We start from the raw sequence: 18,729 nt of genomic DNA on the forward strand, positions 1-18,729 counted from the left end.
GCAGCCCTGAGTTCTGAGGGCCGTCACCGAGGCTGTGCCTGCTCCTGAGAGTGTGGAGACAGGGAAGCTGGAGGTGCTGGCTGCGAGGAGGCTCCCCAGGCTGAGCTGGGTGAAGGCCTGCTTGGCCTTGGGCACCGTGCCCCAGGGCTCATCACCCCCTGTCGGGCAGGGCTGAGGGGCCCCTGTGTGGCCCTCTTGCGTGGCCCCCCTGTGGGGACAGGGGAGTAGCCGGCCATCTACGGGGGTCACCAACTTTGGGGAGCAGAGACACGCCGAGCTGTGACTGCTGGGTCTAGCGTTTGACCAGAAAGGCCCCGCCTGCCGTTTCTGTGTCACCTGATGTCCCATGAAGGCCTCCCAAGGTCTGGTCCTGCCTTTGCCTGGTGCCTGCTGGTCTGCTGGGGTGCCCGGCTGGAAGGACACCCCGGCCCGATGTCACTGCCGAGAGCGGGGCTCGACTTTGGCCACGCCCCTCTCTCAGCTCCTTGAGTGCTCCGAGACTGGCCTCCCTGTGGCCACAGCTCCCTGAAAGACACCGAGGGTCCCAGCTCTAGGGTCGCAGCTCTGGGCGAGGGGACACAGGCAGCCCACCCTGCCTCGCTGGGCGAGGGCCACCACTGCCTGCTCTGGGGCCATGTGTGTGGGGCGTGACAAGGTGTGCGTGACGTGTGAGCTGGCCGGCAGGAGGGCCCAGTGTTTCTCCAGGCCACAGGAGGCGCTGGACAGGGACAGAGAGCCCTGGGAATGCAGGCTCAGGCCTGGTCACGCCTGCTGCCCCTCACCCTGGGGGTGGCTGAGGCAGAAGCCTGCTTCTCCTCTTCCCTGAAGCGACAGTGGCTGTCACGCTGCCCTGTGGTTCCCTCCACTCCTGGGGTCGGTAGAGGTGTAAGTGGCTGTCTGCTGGGAAGCAGTCCCCCGCCCTGTGCCCACCCAGGGTCTGTGGTGCTGGGGTCCGGGTGTCACCTGGGCCTGGAGGTTGTCCCTCTCGCCCTGCTTGTCCCCAGGATCCTGATGCAGTGTGATCCTGACTGCTGTGGACCTTGAGGTGGGACTCTGGTCACTGCAGTCCCGGCGCTGGGTGGACCCACAGTGTGAATGCAGGGGCCCAAGGTGTCTGATGCAGGGCCCAGGAAGTCCACCTGGGTGTGGACCTGGGAGCTTCTCTGGGCATTTCTCCTGCTGCCACCTCTAGATGTTCTTTTATGATATGTGACTTCCCTGGGCACGGTGGCCCCTGCCTGTGATCCTTGTGGCTCAGGAGGCTGAGGCGGGAGGATCACAAGTTCCCAGCCAGCTCAGCCACTTAGGGAGGCCCTAAGGAATTTAGTGGCACCCTGACTCAAGGTACAAAACAAACAGGGCTGGCCTGTGGCTCCGCGGTGAGTGCCCTGGTTCAGCGCCCAGCACCAAAGGAAAAGCAGGTTCACAGAAGACGCTGCCTTGTGTGACTGCAGCCGATTAATGTCACGACTGGTGTCACACAGAGCCGTGGTAGTGGGGCTGCCTGGGGTGCAGGTGGCGCTGAGCATGGATCCTCCCCATTTCTCGTGGTGGTGACGTTTCTGGGACCCTGAAATGTGCTCAAGGAGTGGGGGCTCCTGCTGGCCTGTGGGCTGCTGGGCATGGGGGTCCCTGGTGAAGGTGTAGCTGAGCTTGGGGTGTTCTGCTCGCTCCACAGGCCCCTGAGGGTCTGTCCCTGAGGACCCGGCCTCTTTACACCCACCACCACTGGCCCTGCTGCCTCCACCTGCTGTGCATAGTTCAGCAACTTGAGGAGTCTCCCACAACCAGACCAGAGGACAGGAGTGTGCGGGGAAGGCTGGCACCTCTAGTGGCCGCGTCCCCGGGACCTGGCTGGGGCAGGAGTGTGCGGGGAGGGCTGGCACCTCTAGTGGCCGCGTCCCCGGGACCTGGCTGGGGCAGGAGTGTGCGGGGACGGCTGGCACCTCTAGTGGCCGCGTCCCCGGGACCTGGCTGGGGCAGGAGTGTGCGGGGAGGGCTGGCACCTCTAGTGGCCGCGTCCCCGGGACCTGGCTGGGGCAGGAGTGTGCGGGGACGGCTGGCACCTCTAGTGGCCGCGTCCCCGGGACCTGGATGGGGCAGGAGTGTGCGGGGACGGCTGGCACCTCTAGTGGCCGCGTCCCCGGGACCTGGCTGGGGCAGGAGTGTGCGGGGACGGCTGGCACCTCTAGTGGCCGCGTCCCCGGGACCTGGCTGGGGCAGGAGTGTGCGGGGACTGCTGGCACCTCTAGTGGCCGCGTCCCCGGGACCTGGCTGGGGCAGGAGTGTGCGGGGACGGCTGGCACCTCTAGTGGCCGCGTCCCCGGGACCTGGCTGGGGCAGGAGTGTGCGGGGACGGCTGGCACCTCTAGTGGCCGCGTCCCCGGGACCTGGCTGGGGTAGGAGTGTGCGGGGACGGCTGGCACCTCTAGTGGCCGCGTCCCCGGGACCTGGCTGGGGTAGGAGTGTGCGGGGACGGCTGGCACCTCTAGTGGCCGCGTCCCCGGGACCTGGCTGGGGCAGGACGGCTGGCACCTCTAGTGGCCGCGTCCCCGGGACCTGGCTGGGGCAGGAGTGTGCGGGGACGGCTGGCACCTCTAGTGGCCGCGTCCCCGGGACCTGGCTGGGGCAGGAGTGTGCGGGGACGGCTGGCACCTCTAGTGGCCGCGTCCCCGGGACCTGGCTGGGGCAGGAGTGTGCGGGGACGGCTGGCACCTCTAGTGGCCGCGTCCCCGGGACCTGGCTGGGGCAGGAGTGTGCGGGGACAGCTGGCACCTCTAGTGGCCGCGTCCCCGGGACCTGGCTGGGGCAGGAGTGTGCGGGGACGGCTGGCACCTCTAGTGGCCGCGTCCCCGGGACCTGGCTGGGGCAGGAGTGTGCGGGGACGGCTGGCAACTCTAGTGGCCGCGTCCCCGGGACCTGGCTGGGGCAGGAGTGTGCGGGGACTGCTGGCACCTCTAGTGGCCGCGTCCCCGGGACCTGGCTGGGGCAGGAGTGTGCGGGGACGGCTGGTACCTCTAGTGGCCGCGTCCCCGGGACCTGGCTGGGGCAGGACGGCTGGCAACTCTAGTGGCCGCGTCCCCGGGACCTGGCTGGGGCAGGAGTGTGCGGGCACGGCTGGCACCTCTAGTGGCCGCGTCCCCGGGACCTGGCTGGGGTAGGAGTGTGCGGGGAAGGCTGGCACCTCTAGTGGCCGCGTCCCCGGGACTTGGCTGGGGTAGGAGTGTGCGGGGACGGCTGGTACCTCTAGTGGCCGCGTCCCCGGGACCTGGCTGGGGCAGGAGTGTGCGGGGACAGCTGGCACCTCTAGTGGCCGCGTCCCCGGGACCTGGCTGGGGCAGGACGGCTGGCAACTCTAGTGGCCGCGTCCCCGGGACCTGGCTGGGGCAGGAGTGTGCGGGGACGGCTGGCACCTCTAGTGGCCGCGTCCCCGGGACCTGGCTGGGGCAGGAGTGTGCGGGGACGGCTGGCACCTCTAGTGGCCGCGTCCCCGGGACCTGGCTGGGGCAGGAGTGTGCGGGGACGGCTGGCACCTCTAGTGGCCGCGTCCCCGGGACCTGGCTGGGGCAGGAGTGTGCGGGGACTGCTGGCACCTCTAGTGGCCGCGTCCCCGGGACCTGGCTGGGGCAGGAGTGTGCGGGGACTGCTGGCACCTCTAGTGGCCGCGTCCCCGGGACCTGGCTGGGGCAGGAGTGTGCGGGGACGGCTGGCACCTCTAGTGGCCGCGTCCCCGGGACCTGGCTGGGGCAGGAGTGTGCGGGGACGGCTGGCACCTCTAGTGGCCGCGTCCCCGGGACCTGGCTGGGGTAGGAGTGTGCGGGGACGGCTGGCACCTCTAGTGGCCGCGTCCCCGGGACCTGGCTGGGGTAGGACGGCTGGCACCTCTAGTGGCCGCGTCCCCGGGACCTGGCTGGGGTAGGACAGCTGGCACCTCTAGTGGCCGCGTCCCCGGGACCTGGCTGGGGCAGGACGGCTGGCACCTCTAGTGGCCGCGTCCCCGGGACCTGGCTGGGGCAGGAGTGTGCGGGGACGGCTGGCACCTCTAGTGGCCGCGTCCCCGGGACCTGGCTGGGGCAGGAGTGTGCGGGGACGGCTGGCACCTCTAGTGGCCGCGTCCCCGGGACCTGGCTGGGGCAGGAGTGTGCGGGGACGGCTGGCACCTCTAGTGGCCGCGTCCCCGGGACCTGGCTGGGGCAGGAGTGTGCGGGGACGGCTGGCACCTCTAGTGGCCGCGTCCCCGGGACCTGGCTGGGGCAGGAGTGTGCGGGGACGGCTGGCACCTCTAGTGGCCGCGTCCCCGGGACCTGGCTGGGGCAGGAGTGTGCGGGGACGGCTGGCAACTCTAGTGGCCGCGTCCCCGGGACCTGGCTGGGGCAGGAGTGTGCGGGGACGGCTGGCAACTCTAGTGGCCGCGTCCCCGGGACCTGGCTGGGGTAGGAGTGTGCGGGGAAGGCTGGCACCTCTAGTGGCCGCGTCCCCAGGACCTGGCTGGGGCAGGACTGCTGGCAACTCTAGTGGCCGCGTCCCCGGGACCTGGCTGGGGCAGGAGTGTGCGGGGACTGCTGGCACCTCTAGTGGCCGCGTCCCCGGGACCTGGCTGGGGCAGGAGTGTGCGGGGACGGCTGGTACCTCTAGTGGCCGCGTCCCCGGGACCTGGCTGGGGCAGGACGGCTGGCAACTCTAGTGGCCGCGTCCCCGGGACCTGGCTGGGGCAGGAGTGTGCGGGCACGGCTGGCACCTCTAGTGGCCGCGTCCCCGGGACCTGGCTGGGGTATGAGTGTGCGGGGAAGGCTGGCACCTCTAGTGGCCGCGTCCCCGGGACTTGGCTGGGGTAGGAGTGTGCGGGGACGGCTGGTACCTCTAGTGGCCGCGTCCCCGGGACCTGGCTGGGGCAGGAGTGTGCGGGGACAGCTGGCACCTCTAGTGGCCGCGTCCCCGGGACCTGGCTGGGGCAGGACGGCTGGCAACTCTAGTGGCCGCGTCCCCGGGACCTGGCTGGGGCAGGAGTGTGCGGGGACGGCTGGCACCTCTAGTGGCCGCGTCCCCGGGACCTGGCTGGGGTAGGAGTGTGCGGGGACGGCTGGTACCTCTAGTGGCCGCTTCCCCGGGACCTGGCTGGGGCAGGAGTGTGCGGGGGCTGCAGAAACCTCTAGTGGCCGCGTCCCCGGGACCTGGCTGGGGTAGGAGTGTGCGGGGACGGTTGGCACTTCCAGTAGCCGCATCCCCGGGACCTCGCTACACGTGGTAGGAGGCCAGTCCTTGGGGTGTCCTGCTGATGTGCACTTGCTGGTGCCCAGGTGTGGTCCCTGGGTTGGTCTGGCCTGTGTACATGGTGAAGTATGGCCCTGGTCTTGTCCCCATTTCTGTGTGGTAGCTCTTGAAGACCCCGGAGTCTTCAGAGTGACAAGAGTGCATGGCCTGCTCAGGGCTGGACTGGGCTGCAGCCCCCATGGCTCCAGGGTGGACTGGCTTCTGGGAGGCCAGGCAGGGTTAGAGGACGTGCAGCCCTGGGGAGGGCGGGCTAGGTGGGGGGTCAGGAAGGCCCGCAGCCGGTCAGTGGTTCCCAGGGGAGGGGGTTAGACACAGGGCAGCTCTAGGTGCTGGGAGGGCGGAGGCTCCGGGGCTGGGGCCTTCTGGCGCACCCTGGCTGCTGCTGGGCGGCCTCTGCAGATCCTGTGCTGCCCGCAGTGGACGTTGGTGTTCCCGAGCTCCTGGCTGTTCTGCTGGTCACCCGCACCTGAGGGGCGTCACCTGAGGGGGGTCACCTGAGGGGGGTCACCTGAGGGGGGTCACCTGAGGAAGGGTCACCTGAGGGCGGGCTGTGGGGCCTGCCCATGGCCCGAGGCCTGGGGCCAGAGCTGAGAGCAGCCTGGGCCTGTGGTCGCTCTAAGAGTGAGGCCTGAGCCGGGCCTGAGGCGCCTCCAGCAGGTGGGTGGACCCTGGATGAACCCAGGTGCCTGGCTGGCGGGGCCTCCTGGTGACATTTGGGGCCCCTCAGTGGTCTGTGGGCCTACTTGGTGACATGTGGCCCTCCTCAGTGGTGTGTGTGGACCTCCTTGGTGACATGTGGCCCTCCTTGGTGACATGCGGGTTTCCTCAGTGGTGTGTGTGGACCTCCTTGGTGACATGTGGCCCTCCTCAGTGGTGTGTGTGGGCCTCCTTGGTGACATGTGGCCCTCCTCAGTGGTGTGTGGGGGCCTCCTTGGTGACATGTGGCCCTCCTTGGTGACATGCGGCCCTCCTTGGTGACATGTGGGTTTCCTCAGTGGTGTGTGTGGGCCTCCTTGGTGACATGTGGCCCTCCTCAGTGGTGTGTGTGGGCCTCCTTGGTGACATGTGGCCCTCCTCAGTGGTGTGTGTGGACCTCCTTGGTGACATGTGGCCCTCCTTGGTGACATGCGGCCCTCCTTGGTGACATGTGGATTTCCTCAGTGGTGTGTGTGGGCCTCCTTGGTGACATGTGGACCTCCTCAGTGGTGTGTGGGCCTCCTTGGTGATATGTGGGTCTCCTCAGTGGTGTGTGTGGACCTCCTTGGTGACATGTGGCCCTCCTCAGTGTTGTGTGTGGGCCTCCTTGGTGACATGTGGCCCTCCTCAGTGGTGTGTGTGGACCTCCTTGGTGACATGTGGCCCTCCTCAGTGGTGTGGGGGGGCCTCTTGGTGACATGTGGTCTCCTCAGTGGTGTGTGTGGCCCTCCTTGGTGACATGTGGCCATGCTCAGTGGTGTGTGTGGACCTCCTGGGTGACATGTGGCCCTCCTCAGTGGTGTGTGTGGGCCTCCTTGGTGACATGTGGGCCTCCTCAGTGGTGTGTGTGGACCTCCTTGGTGACATGTGGCCCTCCTCAGTGGTGTGTGTGGACCTCCTTGGTGACATGTGGCCCTCCTCAGTGGTGTGTGTGGGCCTCCTTGGTGACATGTGGGTCTCCTCAGTGGTGTGTGGACCTCCTTGGTGACATGTGGCCCTCCTCAGTGGTGTGTGTGGACCTCCTTGGTGACATGTGGCCCTCCTCAGTGGTGTGTGTGGACCTCCTTGGTGACATGTGGCCCTCCTCAGTGGTGTGTGTGGACCTCCTTGGTGACATGTGGCCCTCCTCAGTGGTGTGTGTGGGCCTCCTTGGTGACATGTGGGCCTCCTCAGTGGTGTGTGTGTGCTCCTTGGTGACATGGGGCCCTCCTCAGTGGTGTGTGTGGGCCTCCTTGGTGACATGGGGCCCTCCTCAGTGGTGTGTGTGTGCTCCTTGGTGACATGTGGCCCTCCTCAGTGGTGTGTGTGGGCCTCCTTGGTGACATGTGGCCCTCCTCAGTGGTGTGTGTGGGCCTCCTTGGTGACATGTGGCCCTCCTCAGTGGTGTGTGTGGGCCTCCTTGGTGACATGTGGCCCTGCTCAGTGGTGTGTGTGGGCCTCCTTGGTGACATGTGGCCCTCCTCAGTGGTGTGTGGACCTCCTTGGTGACATGTGGCCCTCCTCAGTGGTGTGTGTGGACCTCCTTGGTGACATGTGGCCCTCCTCAGTGGTGTGTGTGGTCCTCCTTGGTGACATGTGGGTCTCCTCAGTGGTGTGTGGACTTCCTTGGTGACATGTGGCCCTACTCAGTGGTGTTTGGGGGCCTCCTTGGTCACATGTGGCCCTCCTCAGTGGTGTGTGGGGGCCTCCTTGGTGACATGTGGCCCTCCTCAGTGGTGTGTGGGGGCCTCCTTGGTGATATGTGGGTCTCCTCAGTGGTGTGTGTGGACCTCCTTGGTGACATGTGGCCCTCCTCAGTGGTGTGTGGACCTCCTTGGTGACATGTGGCCCTCCTCAGTGGTGTGTGTGGACCTCCTTGGTGACATGTGGCCCTACTCAGTGGTGTGTGTGGACTTCCTTGGTGACATGTGGGCCTCCTCAGTGGTGTGTGTGGGGGCCTCCTTGGTGACATGTGGTCCTCCTCAGTGGCGTGTGTGGGCCTCCTTAGTGACATGTGGCCCTCTCAGTGGTGTGTGGGGGCCTCCTTGGTGACATGTGGCCCTCATCAGTGGTGTGTGTGGACCTCCTTTGTGACATGTTGCCCTCCTCAGTGGTGTGTGGGGACCGCCTTGGTGACATGTGGTCCTCCTCAGTGTTGTGTGTGGGCCTCCTTGGTGACATGTGGCCCTCCTCAGTGGTGTGTGGGCTTCCTTGGTGACATGTGGGCCTCCTCAGTGGTGTGTGTGGGCCTCCTTGGTGACATGTGGCCCTCCTCAGTGGTGTATGTGGGCCTCCTTGGTGACATGTGGTCTCCTCAGTGGTGTGTGTGGACCTCCTTGGTGACATGTGGCCCTCCTCAGTGGTGTGTGGACCTCCTTGGTGACATGTGGCTCTCCTCAGTGGTGAGTGTGGGCCTCCTTGGTGACATGTGGCCCTCCTCAGTGGTGTGTGTGGGCCTCCTTGGTGACATGTGGCCCTCCTCAGTGGTGTGTGTGGACCTCCTTGGTGACATGTGGCCCTCCTCAGTGGTGTGTGTGGGCCTCCTTGGTGACATGTGGCCCTCCTCAGTGGTGTGTGTGGACCTCCTTGGTGACACGTGGCCCTCCTCAGTGGTGTGTGTGGACCTCCTTGGTGACATGTGGCCCTCCTCAGTGGTGTGTGTGGGCCTCCTTGGTGACATGTGGCCCTCCTCAGTGGTGTGTGTGGGCCTCCTTGGTGACATGTGGTCTCCTCAGTGGTGTGTGTGGGCCTCCTTGGTGACATGTGGCCCTCCTCAGTGGTGTGTGTGGACCTCCTTGGTGACATGTGGCCCTCCTCAGTGGTGTGTGTGGGCCTCCTTGGTGACATGTGGCCCTCCTCAGTGGTGTGTGTGGACCTCCTTGGTGACACGTGGCCCTCCTCAGTGGTGTGTGTGGGCCTCCTTGGTGACATGTGGCCCTCCTCAGTGGTGTGTGTGGGCCTCCTTGGTGACATGTGGTCTCCTCAGTGGTGTGTGTGGGCCTCCTTGGTGACATGTGGTCTCCTCAGTGGTGTGTGGGGGCCTCCTTGGTGACATGTGGCCCTCCTCAGTGGTGTGTGTGGCCTCCTTGGTGACATGTGGGCCTCCTCAGTGGTGTGTGGGGACTTCCTTGGTGACACGTGGCCCCCCTTGGTGACATGTGGCCCTCCTCAGTTGTGTTTGGGGGCCTCCTTGGTCACATGTGGTCCTCCTCAGTGGTGTGGGGGGGCCTCCTTGGTGACACATGGCCCTCCTTGGGGACATGGGGTCTCTCCAGTGGTGTGGGGGTGGCAGCTGTGTGTGTGCCATAGGTGTGGGGTCACAGCTGGTGAAAAGTCCATGTACTGAAGTCCTGGCAGACTCTGCCCCTTGGCCTGTGCGTGGCCCGGCTGCTGCCCTTTTGGCACCTCAGCTTCGCCATGTGGTGGGTGGGTGCCAACGACGTGGCCAGCTAAAGCCGAGTGGCCCCCTCTGGTCCGAGCACATCCCTACTGGTCTTCCCTGTGACCCTGGGCTGTGTGCCAGAGCTGTTGTCTGTGACTTCCAGGTGAAGACTCTGAACAACCAGAGGTGGGACCTTGTCCAGGGCCCTGGCTTGCTGAGACCCGGTGGAGTTTCATTCAGGGCCATCTGTGGACCCCTCTAGTTACTGCTCTGATACAACCATGGCCATGCGCACAGCTACGCAGGTAGCAGACTGCATGCCTCTCCTCTCACAGCCATGGCTGACGGGCTGAGGAGGTATCTTGGTGGTAGAGCTTACCTTGTGCGTGTGAGGTCCTGGGTTCCCTGGGACCACACAAAAAGACCATGGCTTGCATGGTGTCCCTGATGGCCTTGAAGCAAACGGTGGCATCTGTGTCCTTCACCTGGCCACTTATGAGCCTCGGCTGCTGAGATCCAGGGAGTCAAAATGAACTGATGCGTGTGGTGACCAGCGGCATGGTGGTCACCTCAGGGCTACTCCAAGGCTGCTTCTGCCCCTGCCCTGCCCTCCTGTGACTTGTTTCCCCAGCCTTTGCTGTCTCTGGGCCTTTCTGATCTCATCACCTAGTGTCCTGCAGCTGGTCCCTCCCGGTCCTCGGCACAGGCCTTCCTCCTGCCCCAGTTCTGCCCCATCAGCCTGCGTGCTCTGGAGCACTTGTCCTCCCGTGCTGCCTGTCGTCTGGGCAGCTCCTGCCCAGCTGCTGCTCCTGCCTCGCGTGCTGCTGTCCCTCCTCGGCGACCAGGCCCACCCGTCCTGCTTCAGCGCTCACCCACGTCCATCTTTGCCAGGGGCCAGGTTCCTTTTTAAAAGTAGGTCAGAACCGGATTAAAACTCCTGGTCAGAGCCCTGCCTGGCCCCCTGCTGCCTGGCCTGGGAGGCCCCTCGTGTGACCCCAGGACCCTGCTGTGTCCTAGACTGCCCTGCAGGCTCACTCCTGCCCTGCTGCCCTGGACACTGTGCCCTTGCAGAGCACTGGCCTGAAGGCGGCCTGCTCCTCCTGCTCCCACAGGCGCCCGAGGCCCGTGCCCTCTCCTGGCCCAGTCTCCCCTCAGGAGGCGGCTGCTGGGGCCCGGCTCCCCAGGTCCCTCAGAGCCCGGGCAGTCCTGGTGTGCAGCAGCGGGTCTCGCATCCCGGCTGGGTGCAGGGCTTGCGGTGTTGGGGAGCCATGCCGAGGCGGCGCAGCGTCCCCTGGAGGACAGCGCCCTTCCCCGTGTTCCTCAGGCGAGCACCAAAGGAAGGATCTTTTGGGGCTAAGAGAACAGACCCCTCCCCGCCTCGTAAGTGCACGAAAGTGCTTTCAGGGGTGGACGCCGGCTTAGCGTCCGAGGAACGGGAGGCTTCGAGTCTTTACTCTGAGGTCAGCAATAAAGATGGAATGGACTCGTCACCAGGCTGTCGGGGCCCAGTGGGGTGTGACCACGTGTGAGCCTGTCCCTTTAGCCTGCAAGGCCACGCCAGAGCCAGAAACCAAGGCTCTTTGAAGTTGGGAGCGAGGGCTGTGGAGTGCCTTCTTGCTGCCCGCGGTGGGCGCAGCTGACTGGCTCCTGGCATCTGCTGCTGTCTCGGAATCTCGGAATCTCAGAATCTTGGAAACTTGGAATCTTGGAATCTCAGAATCTCGGAATCAGGCTTCTATTTTAAAGTTTCTCTAAAAGAATCCTAAAGTTAGACGGAAGGTGACAGATGGCATTGGGACATGGACCTGCTCCAGCCGCCAGCCTCACTGTGTGGTGCTGCTGCCCTCTGCTCCAGGACGCCATTCTCCGTGGCTAAGCTGTGCACTGGGTTGCTGGGGTCTAAGCCTCGGAGCTTGCAGCCAGGAGGGACGTCCATGGCGCTGAGAGGGGTCGGGTGTGAAAAGCCGGGTGTCCCTGTGGGGTACAGGCATGGGCAGAGCTGCTGTCCCCTCACCATGCAGCAGTGTCGGATGGGCCCACACCACGTGATGGACGGCTGCCGTGCCTCTGCGTCAATGTGCCGGGCCTTTCTGCTGGACCAGGCACCCGGTGGCCATTCAGGGAGTCGTGGACCTGCGGGAGGTCCACTCTTGGCTGGGGGCCAGGGTTCCTTTGCTGAGGGCCTTCTCGCTGCCCCTTTCAGGGGAGGACCCTCACCCCGGGGCCCCGGAGGTGTGGGCTGGAGGGCCAGGAAGGCCTGGGCCTGTGGTGGGAGGTGGCAGCAGGCCACGGGGCAGTGGTTGTCTGGCTCATGCCTGTGGGCTCTGGGCCGCAGGGAGGCCTCTCCTGGCTTCCTGCCGGGAAGACCTGGGCAGACCCCTGGCCTGGCAGCTGGGCTGGGTGAAGGAGGTGCTCAGGCACGTGAACTAGGGGTTGGACCTGCCCAGGTGAGTCCTGCAGGCCTGGGCATGGCCTGGGGTCTCTGAGGAGCGAGGGGTGGTCATGTGATCGGCCGGCGATGCCCAGAGCTGGCCAGAAGGAGGTAGGGGTCAGGGGACACACGGCCTTTACTGGACATGTGGTGCAGAGTCCACTACTGCCCAGCTGGGGGCTCCTCGCCAGCCCTGCACAGGGGTGTCTCCCCCCAGGCCCTCCCTCTGCCGACTCCCGAGGAGGCTCTGGGCCTGGCCGCAGGCTCCTGCCTCCTGAGCTCCTGGGGGAGAGCCACTGTGGGCCTGCTATCCGGCCGTCCTCTCAGGTGACCCGTGGTGCCACGGCTGCACGTCGGGAGGACATGTGTGCTCTGGGTTCCGTCTACTTCAATCTTTCTGTCCCCGAGTCAGTCACTGTGGAGCTGGGAGATGGCACACCTCCTGGTAGGGCAGGGCACTCACAGCTGTCACCGTGGGAGGTGGAGGGGCAGGGGCCAAGCTGGCCCACTGGTCCTGGCCTCGCCCGGGCTGTGCCCAGAGAGCAGCCCCAGCCCCCAGCCCACTTCCTGTGGGGACAAACTCCGGAGGTCCCCTCGGGGTGGGGACCCTCAGTCTGCACTCCCAGGTCGGGGGGCTTGGAGCCCGCAGCAGAGCAGGTCACAGTGGACTCCAGGACCCGCACGGCTTCTCACCAGCCGGCTTCTCACCTGCCCTCGGCTTTATCTGGATACCGGGGTCAGCAGGAGGTGCCAACTGCTCTGGGGTGGAGGGACGAGGCCTGCTGTGCCCAGCTGTACCTCAGTGTCCTTGCTTTCTCGGGTGTGGCCTGGAGGCAGCCTTACTTCCCCGGGGCTGCCCGCCCTCCCTGGCACACGGCAGGGCCAAGCCCTCCCCAGGGACCGTGGCTGCCCTTGCCCCTGCTGCTCTGCCCATAGGCTGCCCACCCTCCTTCCCCGCCAGGTGCCAGCCAGCAGCTCCCAGCTGTGCTGGGGTGGCCCCAGCCTGGACTGCTGGTCCCCCGGTCTCCGGCTGCTGCCCCGTGCCACTCCTTATCCTGGGCATCTCCTTGTGCCTGCCCTGCCCTTGGTGAGGGAAACTGACCAGAGACTGAGCAGCCCTGCCACCTGCCTGTGGGGCCAGTGTCCCTGACACGTAGGGACAGCGGGGCCTCGGGTCCCACCACACGTCTCGGGCTCCACTGAGCCAGCGCACTGTCCACAGTGTCCCTGTCCTCTGACAGCACACCTGGCAGCTGGCCACTCCTCGGGAGGCTGTGGTCTGTGTGCCGCGTGTGGTAGGTGACTTTGGGTGGGAGGAAAGCGGGCGGCTGGCCCGTGCTGTCCCCCACACCTGGCGTTCTGAGAAGGCCGCGTGTGGGGTCTGGACCTTCCGGGTGCAGTGCCGCTGTTGGAGCACGCCCAGCACCGGCTCTCGCGTCGGCAGGGCCACACGTCTTCCGCGTGTCGATGGCGGGGCCTGGTGCGTGGCACCTGCATTTCACAGGCACCTGTCTGGAGTCACTGGTTGAGTAAGTAACGGAGCAAAACGTGGTTCTCCTTATTTTCAGGAATCTGTTCTTAGAGTCATTAAAGTATGGAGTATAACGTCTGAGTTATGTAAGGAAAGCTGGTTCCGTTTCCCCCTTGAGGGTGTGGGGCCTGGTCACAGTGCCACTGTCCACTGCTGCCAGGGCGGCCTCAATGTCCAGGGAGCACGTCTGCCGCATGCCCTGGGAAGGGAGGGCGCTTGTCATGGTGTGCTCCTCCACACTGGTGTCCCAGCCCGCTCCCTGCCTGGCCCTGGGCCTATGTTCCTGCACTCAGACCCCCCACAGTGCCTCCCTGGTGGCCACGCCAGGGTGCTCCCCGGCAGCTGGGGTGCCCCAGGGCCTGAGATGTGGGTGAGTCTCCCTGGAGCCTGCAGGTCAGGACCCAGGAGGTCAAGGCTGTGGGTCAAGCTGTGTGGCTGGTGCATGAAGTGTGTGTGTGCCCACACACCCCTGTGTGTAGTCTGTGCACGCCTATGCAAGTGTGTACATGTATCTACATGTGTGGTAAGACCAGTGCATGCTGTGTGTGTGTGCGAGCCGAGTGGGTGTCCACTGTGTGTGGTAGGGCCTGCTGGCCTTGCTGGCCACGGCCCTGAGCAGGTGGGGGCTGGCTGTGTGTGTCAGGCCCAGGTGTGGTGAAGAGCAGGCGTGGGCTACTTCCTGCTCTGCAGTAGGGGCCCGGTGAGCATTGGCCCTGGACACGGGCTCAGGAGAGGAGGTGACCTGCCTGCCCTGCGACCCTGCTCCCAGGGCCCCTCCTGTTCCAGAGCGTACCGCTACCCCAGCAGCCTGTGTCTCGTGGTGTGGATGGGCCTCCTGCTCCTCCTGTGCCATCCCTCTGCTGCGGGAGCTGTCCCCACAGGGCCAGTGCCTTGCAGGAAGCCTGGCCGTGAGGCTCTGCGCTCTGCTCCTCCGGTATTGGAGGCTGGTGGTCACGTGTTGCTCTCTGGGTGGCGTCTGGGCCCCGTCCACCTAGTTCTGCCTAATTCTGCAGTTTGAAGGGCTGTTCACATGCCATCAGCAGGGCTGGCTGTCACACATGCGGAAGCTTCGCCAGTGACCCGGGGACACGGCATGAGCCCGGGACTGGCTGGGGCTGGCAGCCACTGCCCCACATGGCATCGCTGGGCTCGGAAGCCCTGGACGTGGGGGTCTTCCTCAGTGTTGTGGGGCTCAGGTTTTAGAGGAGGCGCAGGAGGTGCTCCGAGAGGAGAGGTCATGGCTCCTGTGGCTGCCCAGGGTGCAGGCTCACCTCATAGTGGCTGCCCGGAGGCTGCTCTGGCTCGGCTCCCTGTCCTGCCTGTGCTGCCCACCTCTCGCAGGCCCCAACGCTGTTGGCCAGGGGCCTGCATGCTGAGGATGGACTTGGAGGTGTCCTAAGCACCAGGCGCCACTTGGCTTCGAGGGTCTGCAAGGGTCTGCGTGGTGGGGTCGGTGGCTTGGGCACAGTGGGCTTTAACTCCAGAGAAGCTCTGCTGCCCCTCGCTGCCTGCCGCTCACTGACGCCCTCCCTGCTGGGTCAGTTCTTCACTGTGGGAGGGACTGCAGAGGCCACCGTGAACGTGTCCTGTCCTGAAAGGTCGGAGGGCCAATTCCTGACCACCAGTGCTGCCTGCTTTCAGTTCTTCATCCAACTTAAGGTTTTAAGTCTTAAAATCTATACATTTTTTTTCTTAAAAGCAGATTCACAAGTTGATCATACTTAAAAATGTCAAACCCCCTTTGGAGGTGAGGCTTTCCTGGGAAGCCGTGGACAGTGGTCTCTCTGGATCTCAGCAGTTCACGGGGGCCTCCTGGTGAAGGGCACTTCTGGCAGGAGCAGCCAGCCCTGCAGCTGTGGTTGTGCTGCACCCTGGGCATCACCAGTGCCACTGCCCAGCAGGGCCAGGGCCTGACCGTCCGGGTCAGGCTCCCTGGGTGCTGTGCAGGACTGGCACAGTGGGCAGTGCCCAGAGCAGCTCTCTAGAGGGAAGAGACTCGGGCAGAGTCGGCAGTTTTGTGGTGTTTGCTGAAGAGGCCCAGGAGAGGCTGCCCAGGGGACATGGGCGTGGGAGAGGCCCTCACAGCCCCTGGGTACCGTGCTCCTGAACTGTGTGCCCAGGCAGGAGGCACGGTGTTTCCTGGGGTGGAGCCTTTGGTAGTGGCCTCCTGGTCTCTGCTGTCAACTTGGCAGCTTCTAGTGCCACCTGGTTTGTTTTCTCAGCCAAGGTTTAGGCAAGGGAGAGCTGCAGGAAGTGCTGGTCATGACCCTGGTTGCCAGCGGTCTCCGTGGGCCCTCAGCACTGGACGCTCTGGTGGGGCTACTGGGAAGGACAGGAGCAGCTCTGTCCTCTCCTTAGACCCCTGCAGTTGAGGCCCAGTCTCCTCCCGCAGCCCAGAGCTGGTGGCATCTCGAGGCCCCAGGCGTGTCCCCGTCCCCGCGCATCCCTGTGACACAAACAGGGGGCTCCTACGGTGGTGCCACTCTTGATGTTTGAGGATACGTGCTGCTCTGTGACTAACACAGCACCTTTAAGGCCACCAGGACTGTCAGGACCAGCTGTCCCACAGTCCCACCGTGTGGCTGTGCTCTGGTGCAGGCAAGGGACATTTCCTGGGCCACTCTTCCCTGCGACTGGACAGCTGCTGGTTGCTGGTGAACAGCGGCCCTGACCATGGAGGCTCTGACTCCCCGGCCCCGCGGTGGTGCCCAGGCTCCAGCACAGTGAGGGCGCCTTCCCGCGCCTGGGCAGGGTTGAGACCACCCGCCACCCGGAGAGGCAGATGGTGAGAGGATACCCGGAATGTTCCGAAGGGGCCCAGAGCAGGTCTCCGCAGTGGTGCATCTATGTGGTTGTCACTGCTGGTGCTGGGGACGTGCTCCTGACCCTCTCTGGTTCCAGAAAACAGACTGTTCACCTTACGTAAGTGGGAGCCTGACCGACTGCAGGAGCCAGGCTGCGGGTCTCGTTCCTGCTCTCAGAGGACGGCTCCGTCCTGCAGTGACCAGGGCAGCCTGGGGGTCATTTGTGGTTCTGGTGTCATGCTGCAGGCTCCTGTGGCTCTCTAGATGAGGCTGCTGCCTTGGCTCACCCTGCTGAGTGGTGGAGGAAGGCTGTGTGGACACATGACAGTCTGGTGGTGGCACAGGGGTGAGGTCGAGGGTGGAGGTGACCCCGGGGCTGTCCAGGCCAGGCTGTGTGTGCACTGCAGGGCCCTGGCCGCAGCAGGAGCTCCTGACTCCCCTGAGCCACCTCTGCTCAGGCCACAGCATTGTTGTCCTCGTCTACATCCCGAGGCCTGGCCTCCAGTGATCCTGGCTCTCACTGTCATCTGGCCATGGCTCTCTGTGCAAATGGAGCAGCAGGGCAGGGTCAGCACTCAGGAGGAGGGTGGTGGGAGCCCATCAGGGCATGCACATCTTCCCCTCCGCACCCTGTCCACGGGCCTCCTGGCCCGTCTCCGTCCTCCAGAGCTCTGGTGAGGTGTGTTGGGCTGTGGCCGCAGAATCACCTGCTATGACGTGGTCAGGTGCAGCTTGACCACAGCTGAGCAGTGTGGTAGTAGCAGTGGTGGTGGGTGGTGACTGTGCCAGAGTTTAGGGACCCTTGGTCCCCTTGCGCCAGTGACATCATCTTGTGTCAGCAACTGGGAACCGCGGTCAGGACCAGCAGGCTGAGACCTTCTCTTCCCCACCTTGCCCCCAGAGTGGCTGGGCCACGGCGCTGTCCTCACCGTCCCCACCTGGTCTAGTGCTTGGCAGGTGTTCTTTCAGCCTGTGCCTGAGCCCGACATGCTGAGGTTTGTGGCCAGAAGACTTGTGACGTGGGAGGAGAGTCGTCTTTGGTGGCCGATGTCGCAGACAGATGCCGTGCCGGGCTGCTGGTGGCCCGTGCCGTGGGGGCCTGCTCCTCCCCAGGCTCTGCTGGAGTTCCGGAGACAGGCCTGCCGGGTGCAGGAGGAAGGTGCTGAGTCAACTGGCCCTGTTCTTATTTTGGAGGAAGCATGTGTTCTTTGAAAGAATCGGGAAGCTCAGGCCAAGCAGACCTCGAGAGCAGCTGCGTGCACGGGGCCAGGCCCGGGCCGAGCCTGCCCTGGATTTGCAGGCCCCAGCCAGGCGGGTGTGCGCAGCCAGGAGCACACTGGTGCCTGGCTCTGCCTCTCGAGGCCACGTGGACCAGGCACGCTGTGCTGTGGGGACGCCTCCTGGGACCTGACACTCAAGCGTTTTGTCAATTTTGCAGCTGACATTGCACTTAGCTTTCTGGAGAATGACAGGAAACCCGAACAAAATGAGCTTCTCAAAGTCATCTGCACGTGCTCGCAATGAGTCCTGCTCATGTTCATCTGCGGGTGTGGCCCGCGAGCATCTCTCTTCCCTCTCTGAGGTTGCGGCTGTGGGGAGGTGGACCCAAAAGGCGTGGCTCCTCTCTGGGGTGGTGCCTCCTCCATTCAGGCCCACCTCTGACCAGGAGGATGCTGCAGGGTGCTCAGAGGAGGGGTCACACGGCGTCCACCACAGCCCTGGGTGAGAGGCTCTGGAGAGTCCAGCCTCACACCAGGACCTTTTGCATCCTGTCACGGAAGGACTGGGCGCCACGGGACGGCTGCAGAGGATGCCGAGTGCACACAGGTGGCCTCTTTGCGGATTCTGCAGACTCCTGAAGAAGTTGTGTAGGTTTCTCCTTGCATCTTATGTTTCTATCCACACTTCAGATGCTCGTGTGTGCATCTGTGTGTGTGTGTTCACGTGCATCTACATCTTTGTGCACACATGTGAGTGCGTGTTCACCTGTGTGCGTGTGCGTGTGTGCTGCTGGGAACGGCACCCAGGCCCTCACGTGTGCTGGGATGCTCCCCACTGACCTGTTCCCGGCCCTTTTCCTTTGGCTTTGAGGCAGCCTCACTGGTCACTGAGGCTGGCTGCCGCAGTCTGGCTGGGCACAAATCACGAGCCACTCAAGCAGGAACAAAATTTATTTCCAAACTCCACCAGCACAATCCCCGGGAACTCTCCCCAACGCTACCCACGCGGCTCCTCCAGGAACACACCACACACCAACCGGAACTCCCTCCACCAGAACTTCACCAACCAACGCAAACTCTTCAGGAATCCCTGTGAGAGCTCAACCAGAAAACGGGAACTCCGCGAGAACTCAAAAGTCATCATCTTAATGGCTCACTGGCGTCACCTCTCAACCACTAATTTTGGCAAAAATGCTATGCGTCCTCCGTACTCGGCTGTGGCCCTCAACATCTCCCCCCTTCTGTTTAATTAAACAACAAGCATTGTGACTTAGGGACCGTGCCTGTCTTAGGTTGTCTAATACTACATATGGTCCTTACCCGTCATCAGATGAGCTGACCTCAAGGCATCAGCCTCCTGTCTTAGGTTGGTACCACTGCATTGGATCATGCCCGTCACTGACTACCGGTCCAGC

The 18,729-nt window shown here is 64.4% G+C and overlaps 1 protein-coding gene across 8 annotated transcripts in view; it reads left to right on the forward strand.

Moving 5' to 3' along the window:
• Positions 1–18,729, forward strand: part of Adarb1 (adenosine deaminase RNA specific B1) — a 111,191-nt gene that overhangs the window by 35,776 nt on the left and 56,686 nt on the right. The window lies entirely within an intron of this gene.

This window comes from Urocitellus parryii, chromosome 2 (assembly GCF_045843805.1).
Source record: "Urocitellus parryii isolate mUroPar1 chromosome 2, mUroPar1.hap1, whole genome shotgun sequence".
Taxonomy (NCBI): Eukaryota; Metazoa; Chordata; class Mammalia; order Rodentia; family Sciuridae; genus Urocitellus; species Urocitellus parryii.